Raw genomic sequence first — 8678 nt, forward strand, 5'->3', positions numbered from 1 at the left:
TAACAGCCTTTCAATAGCTAAAGGAAAGAATAAGGGAAAATTGAGGTTAAATCTAAAGAAAATGTCTTCCACAGTGAGGGTGGTGAGGCAGTGGAACAGGTTGCCAGAGACGTGGTGGATGCGCTGCCTCTTTCAAGGTGAGGCTGGGTCAGACTCTGAGCAACCTGATCCAGCTGTGGATGTTCACTGTGGGGGAGTCGGACCGCATCGCAAACCTACCTGCATACAAGCAGTGTACCAACATAGGGCTCATGGTGTTCGTTACCTGCCGCACAGATCTCACACCACTGATTGGAGGAGCCCAGGTAATCCTTAAACCCCATCATGCTGCAAAATGAAATCAGAAGAGACACAGAACATAATTGAAAACAGTACAAAGATGCACAGAATGCCCTTAAAAAACACTGCATAGATGCAATAAACACAACTCACTATTAATTACAGCCATGAAGTGGGAAAACATAGAAATAGAAAAAACATATTTGAAGCCCAGATGGGAGATTATGAGCTGAGAACCACTGAAAAGGAAACAACACACATAGCTAAAACAGCTGCTCTAACCCAGCTTGAGATCCCCCAGAAAACCAGAGTTCACAGCTCTGAAATAAAGCAGGAATCTCTCAACCCTTTCTAAGTGCTCACCCCACACCCCAAAGGAAGCCATTTCCAGGTTCAGATGCTGTTCTTACAGCTACCAGCCCTTCAATGGAATTAGGATCCCCCAAAAAGAGAGATGAGAACCCTTTTTTATGAGAAATAAAAAAAGAAACCACTTACCCCATTCCAAGGTCCAACACTCACCCACACTCTGAAGTGAAGGCAGCAGCTTCCAGGTACAAACGGCTACCACCGTACAGACAGGATTCCCTGCCAAAAAAGAGAAAGCAGCTCCAAAATAGAGAAAAAAAAAAATCACTCACCCCATCCGTAAGAGCAAGGCACACTCCAAAGGAAGCACTCCGCAGGCTCAGATGCTGCCCCTGCCCTTCCCAGCCCTTAAATGGGATCAAGGAGGGGTGGAGCCTGGCTCTGCCCCACCCACAGACAAATTGCCCCCAGCTGTGCTGCAGGGCCGCACCCCTCCCCAGGTGTTCCATCACAGCTTCAGGTGGGCCCTTAAAGTGCCCATACAGCCATAGGGCAAAGAAAATGAATAACGTGAATGGCTGCCAATGGAGCTTTATAGCTGGAGGAGCTGCGATAACCCACATATTTTAATCCCAGTCTGTCCCTGATGCCAATTGGTGACTGTATGAAAACTGCTGAGTCATGGCCTGAAGCTCTGATTGATCACCTGAGGCAGCGATGAGTCAGCACGGAGCACAGCTGAAGGCAATCAACCGGTGATGACAGAAGGGCGGAGTCAGGCTACGCCCCTCCTGGACCCATTTAAAAACTGACCAGCAGTGGGGAACAATCTTTTCTGGAAATCTACTGTGATGCTGTTCGATAACGAAGGCCAGCATATGGGTAAATTTGCTACCATTCTCTTTTTGTAATTATAATCTTGTTTGCCTGACTCTCTTGTTTATAATTGTAGCATCTTAATATTAATTGATGATATGCTTGGCAAGTGCAGCAGACCAAATATACTAGAATTTATAGCGTGTCTTTTCTTTGCAATTTCTATAAATGAGTCAACGTGGAAAACACTGCGCCCCTAGATAAAATGATTCCTGGGCAGGTCCCAGGACTTCTGAAATCTCACTGTTCTGAACTAACAGTTATCATTGAAAAATGAGGTCCCCTACCTGTTATGGGAAATATTTTTTCCAATACTGTTGAGTAGATTTCTTTTATAGACTAAGCAAAAATACATTGATCACAAAGGAAAGACAACTGGCTGCCTCCACAATGGCATGACCACTATTAAATACTTTAAATCACGCTGAAACGAGGAATAATACTTTAAAGAATGAAAACCAGCTTTTGAAAAACAATATTGAAATGTTAGAGCAATAAGTTGGCATATTAACAGGGAAGAACCCAATTCTACATCTTCCAATAAGTCAAGTTTGTAACATTTCAATACACGATGACCAGAATCCTGAATCAACAGACTGCGTTGACCAGGAAAATAAAAAAAATCTAAATTAGATCTCGAATTTGCAATTTCAACAGATCCGCTAAAAATCTGTCCTGTCATAACTCAGAAAACAAAAAAAGTACAGGACAGACCGGCAGAGCTGGTGCCTGATCAGTGGCCCCCTGCCCTCACGCATTTGCACGTAACAGCCCGGCCGTACACGGCAACGGAACTGTTGGATTGGGTACAGCGATTCTTGGCAGAAGCCTAGAAAAACTGTACCACCTTGGTTATGAAGACTGTGAGATTCTGAGGCAGAAAGTGTTTTGGTGAATGGCCCAAAAATACCCAAGCAGGCCACCATGACTATCCATCCTGCTCTCAGGCAGAGGTTATATACAGGTAATCAATATCTTAAGGAAAACCAGACTATAATAGAATGGTTAACAGCAGCCTGCCATATGGAATGGGCAAATAAATCTGATATACCTCTACATACAGGGATGTCATCCTCCATGTAGGACTGTATGGAAACTGCTGAGTCATGGCCTGAACCGCTGATTGGTCACCTGTGGTGACCGATGAGTCATCCACAGGACCACAGGTGAAAGCAATCAACCTGTGCTGGTGAAATGGGCGGAGCCAGGCTCCAACCCTCCTGGATCCACTTAAGAGCTGACCACCTGTGGTGAAGGATCACTTCTGAAGATCCGTTCCACTGCAGTTTGGTAAATGAGCCAAGGATACAAGGAAGCTTTCTATCTATTCTCTTTCTGTTATTATAAACTGCTTTGCCTAACTCTCTTGTTGCATAATTGCAACATCTTAATATTCATTGATTATAAAGGAATGATGAGGGACTAAACACGATGGGCCAACAAATTAAGATGTGCCTCCAAGCCCGGCAAGCCTGGAAGGAATCGGAATGTTCTTTGACAGAGCTTGAATATAGTTACAAAAGGGGTAGGGGTTTAACCACAATAACTAGAATGGAACCTCTATACAAGCTACCTGTCCTTGTAGGAGAGGGAAGAGCTGGTGAAAATCTACACTCTTGCATCTCAGTGAAGCGGGAGGAAGAATGCAGCGATTGCTGTGGCGTTAGTAATTGTGGTAACACCTGAACATGCTCAAGACACTATTAGGGCTGCTGACAATCGAAAGGAAACCCAGCTCAACTGCCTATACTCTAACACATGCAACATAGGTAATAAAAAAGATGAACTAGAGGCCATTGTGCAATCAGAAAGCTGTAATATGATTGACATGAGGAATAACTGCAGCACCTGAAGTTCTGTGACGGATAGCTACACACTTTCCAAAAGAAACAACAAAGAAAGAAAGGCGGTGGTGCAGTCCTGTACGGTAGAAAAGTATGTGAATGTATGGAAATGAATGTTAGCGATGATAAGCTTGAAAACTCATGGGCCAGAATAGAAACGAAGATTGATAACACTTCTGGTATTGTGGGTGTCTGCTACAAGCCAGGGTGAGACGCTTTATAGACAGCTGGTACAGTCTCAAGCTCTCTCCCTCTTCTTCTTGTGGAGAACTTCAACTTCCCAAACGTGTGCTGCATTCATTATATGGCAGATACAGAACAGTCCCAGGCATTTCTAAAGAACCCAAGAAATAACTTCCAAATGCAGCCAGTGAAAGAACCAAAGAAAGAAATGAAAATCCTGGACACTGCTTGTTAATAAAAAAGTACTCGAGGGGGACATAAAAGTTGGATGCCATCTGGGCCATAGTGACACAGAAATGCTAGATTTCTTGAGCCTTCTCGATCCACATGGGGGACAAGGGAACTGCTGCCTCAGACTTCTGAAGGTCACGCTTTAACCTCCTTAGGATCATAATTGGGACGGTCCCTTCGTTGCTACTTTTGGAGAGCGTAGGAGCCAAGGAAGCTTGGGAATTACTTAAAGTAAAATATTTTAAAGTTGTGAGAGCTGACAGTTCCAAGTCACACAAGACGAACCAACGGGCGAGGAGAGCAGATGGGCTGAACGGAGACCTTTGGCAGCAATTCAAAAATGAAACCAAACTTCACGTTCTCTGTGAAAGTGGTCAAGCTACTTATGATTACAGGTACATAGGGAAGCTGTACAGGGAGAAAATTAGACAGGCCAAAGCCAAGATGAACGTTAACTTGGCCGCTAAGGTTAACGAAAACACAAAATGTTTCTATAAATACATCAACAGCAGGAGAAGGACTATACAGCATCTCCATCCCCCGTTGAACACCAAGGGCAACTTGCTCACTGAGGATCAGAATAATACTAAGGCTCTTAATGCCTTCTTGGCCTCAATCTTACTATTAAAAACTTATTACTCCCTGGCCACACAGCTGCCGACTCTGGTACACTGGCATGTAGAACAGAACAGACCCTGCGTGATATACGATGAGACTGTTTCAGACCTCCTCCAAAAATTGGATGCCAGCAAGTCCGTGGGGCCTGACAGATCTCACCCTGGATTGCTAATGAAATGGGCAGACATCAATGCCAACCTGCTCTTCCTCGTTCTTCGGCAGTCCACGCTAACCAGAAATGTTCCAGTAGTTTGGAGACTGGCAAATGGGACGCCAAACTTTGAAAAAGAACATAAAGGTGATCATCGTAGCTGCATACCTATTAGTCTCGCCTTGCTGCCTGGAAACTGATGGAACAGATCTCGGTAGCCATTGTGCACTGCGAAAGGACAACTGAGGTATTGGGCCCAGTCACTATAGGTATACGAATGGTAAATCCCAACTGATAAACCTGATTACATTCTATAAAACCCAAGTATTAAGACACACTAACAAAAACACGATAACAAAACCCAGATCTTCATTCCATATCACATTTGCGCAAAACATAGCAGTACAGTCAGGTCACTGTAGTGCACAAGACAAGTCAAAGGAAAGACATAAGACAAACTCCATGTAAAACTTTTGACCAACAGCACCCAGTAACTACATACAGCACAATCTTTTCACAAGCCAATAACAGTAACAGAAAAATACATAGCAACAGTCATTACAAAACCTGAATCCGATTCTCCACCTTGTGATGACTACTATCTGGATGATTGCCATCACAAATACTATGAAACTACATAGGATTTGTTATTACAGAATGTAAGGTAACTTGCATAGGCTCCAGGAAGTTGCACAACACATGCACAGAACAATGCAAAAATCTAAAGGGAAAAATGAATAAGAAATCACAAAGTCTTTTTCCTCTCAAGAATCTAATTCCACATGCACTTCAACATCGAGAAATTAACCTGTAATTCTGTTGACAGCAAAACTGCCTCGCTATCAAACTGCTGAAAAATCCAGTCACTGTTCACGGATTCCTCTTAGTCAGCAGAGGAACAAATAATTGACTGCAACAGCAGCTCCTCCCCTTCAAGCAAGAGAGCAATTTCTGCAACAGGAAACACGGAACAAAGCAAGAAAAGTTGGTGAAACCAAACTGAGCACAAGAGAAAACCGAAACCAAGTTGACAGGACCTCAGCAAGAACAAACACAAACACAGGAATCAACATAGCATGCCAGTCAAAAAGAGGAGTGAATATTGCTAATGGTCGGTCTGAGATGTCTCCAAAACTATACAACAAGAGCCCAAATGGAAGACAGAAATCACTAGGTCAAGGCACACCTCTACACTTCAACATATTCAATACAAAGCAAAATTATTAATGATCACCATCAACTCACAATAAAGTAATAATATAGCCTTCGCCAGGATAAGGAGACAAGCAATGCAACAATAAAGCAAACACAAAAGTCCAACGCCATCGGTCACCAAAAACAGAAAAAAAAGAAAAAACCTTCACATATGGTACAGAAAAACATGACTAGGGGACAGGACTAGTCATTAAACCATCCTCAATTAATAGACAGCACTCAGCAGAAAAACGTTTTGAAACCTACCTCTTTTTTTAGCATCACAACTAGCCTAGACGTTGCACTCGGAAGAAGGAAAATCCAACAAAATCCTACAGTCAACATGGAAAACAAAAACAAACAACAAAAACAGTACAAATACTAACAAAATGCTGCTGAATCCAAAAAGAAAAGAAGACACAGACAAATGGCACTGACATCCCATCAGACCTAGGGAGAACAGAAGAAGGGGAAAGGAAGAACTCCTGGTGAAAGCAACGGGAGCACGAGGGACATCCGACACCAAGCCCAGAGGACCTCAGCGAGCGTGTTAAACAGGACACGTCTGGGATCAACGTACCTAGGCACAGAGACTAAGCATTGGATATTGGCATCCACCTCCAGCTGCGGTTTCCTGCTGCTTCCACCAAGAGCCTGGCTAAAGTCCTGGCACCACTCGCGAGGGCCGCAGTTCCACGCTGCAAGCGTTTGGGCACAGGACAACGAAAGCAGAGACCACCGTCCCGTAGGGACAGCGGTGTCAGTTACCCCGCTCCAAGGATCAGGGCACAGCCAACGCAGCAACTCAGGGGGCCCAGAAGGCCAACAGCATCTGGTGGAGGACTGGGCCCATCTTGAAGGAGTGAAGAGATCTTCGTGTCTAATAACGTCCACACCTTACCGAGGAACACGACACGTTCAATGCGGGAACTCAGGCAGCCCAAAATGCCTACAGCATGTGGTGGTGGAGGCGCCACTCCTAGAAAGAAAGAAGAAAGCTTCACATGCAGGACTGAACAACGTCGCGCAGAAACTCTTATTGGTGAATTGAGAAACCCCAAGTCATGGACAGCACTCTGAAAAAGCCTGTTTGGGACCTACCTCTTCTTTGGGCATCACACGTGGTCAGAAGGGTGCATTTGGATCCGGAAATCTCCAACGAAGCGCCAATGGGCAACATGGAAAAAAAGAAGAAAAACAGATCAAAGGGGTAGAAAATGCTGTTGAACCCAAGCAGAAAAGACGACGACATTGGGACATGGCTCTGACAGCCCATCAGCACTGGGGAGACCTGAAGATGGGGAAAGAAAGAACACCCGGTGAAAGTAACGTGAGCACGCGGGACATCCAACACCAAGCCCAGAGGACCTCAGTGAGCGTGTTAAACAGGACACGTCTGGGATCAACGTACCTAGGCACAGAGACTAAGCGTTGGATATTGGCATCCACCTCCGGCTGCGGTTTCCTGCTGTGCCCACAAAGACACTGCCTGAAGTCCTGGCACAACTCGCGACGGCCACACTTGCACGCTGCAAGCGTTTGGGCACAGGACAACGAAAGCAGAGACAGCCTTCCGGTAGGGACAGCGGTGTCAGTTACCCCGCTCCAAGGATCAGGGCACAGCCAACACAGCAACTCGGGGGGGCCACAAGGCCAACAGCATCTGGCGGAGGACTGGGCACATCTGGAAGGAGTGAAGAGATCTTCGTGTCTTGTAACATCCACACCTTTCCGAGGAACACGACACGTTCAATGCGGGAACTCAGGCAGCCCAAAACGCCTACAGCATGTGGTGGTGGAGGCGCCAATCCTAGAATGAATGAAGAAAGCTTCCCATACGGTACTGAACACCGTGGGGTAGAAACGAACTGCGGTAACTCTAAAAACCCCAAGTCATGGACAGCACTCAGCAAAAGCCTGTTTGGGAGCATACCTCTTCTTTTGGCATCTCACTTTGTCACAAGTCTGCATTTGGATCCAGGAAACTCCAACGAAGCACCAACGGCTAACACAGAAGTAAAAATGAATTTGGAGGAAAATGTGACGAGGGAGGGAGAAAATGGAGACGAAAGACTGTTCTTTGGCAACTCTTCTAGATGCAGCTGAACATTCTGTTCCAGAGCACTACTCAAAACTACAGAGGAAACAAAGGGAGCTCTACGTAGGCAGAATAAAAAGAATGCTATGTTTCTTCAGTATTGAAAATCAACGACACAAGCCACTCCCAGAACACCGCTATAAAGTAAACACAGCGGCACAGAAGAAAGCATCCATGTTTTCCCAAACCACTGCTCCAAGGGAAAAAAAGGAAATAAAAGATTTATTTTATATGCTACCTGCTTGAAGGCATATACCACTCTCACTTCAAAAGCATGAAAGAGAAAACTAAAATGCACAGAGTACTCTCTTCCAACAACACGTGCAGTTGGTCGGGGCAGCAAATGGCGCAGCTCCGTATCACAAAGAACTGCAGTCATGAGCACCGAGCTCCCCAGCGCCAGCCAAACCAACCAGACGTGCCGATGGACAGGCAGAATCCTTCAGTAGGACAGCCAGGAAAAGCATCCAACGAAGCGCCCGCTTCTCAGCCTTCTGGTTCCTCTTTGAAAACCCAGAGGTCTCTGTATTAGCTCCGCCTCGAGCCTGTAAAGCCCGAGCTCGCAGTCTGGTGGAAGTCCAAGCACAGGTCGGGTTATTACAGCCAGTCCCCAAAAGGACTGACTTCTGTCCTCGCCCCCACTCTCAGTTCTGTGACACGCGTGTATCTCTCAGGGGTCACCTGGTGCTCTTCTGATGAAGGCCACACGACTTTCTGGCTGCGCACTCTTGGGCCTGGATCAAGCTGAAGGATGCTTGACTCATTGCAGTCAGTCGTCCTATCAGCTACAACTCCAGAATTCCAGCCAGCAATCTGCTGCTTCTCTGTTAATTGGTGGCTTTACCGTCCAGCACGCTACCCTGCATTCCAGAGACAGGACAGCTAACTATGCTGT

This window comes from Meleagris gallopavo, chromosome 16, assembly GCF_000146605.3.
Source record: "Meleagris gallopavo isolate NT-WF06-2002-E0010 breed Aviagen turkey brand Nicholas breeding stock chromosome 16, Turkey_5.1, whole genome shotgun sequence".
NCBI classification, from domain to species: domain Eukaryota; kingdom Metazoa; phylum Chordata; class Aves; order Galliformes; family Phasianidae; genus Meleagris; species Meleagris gallopavo.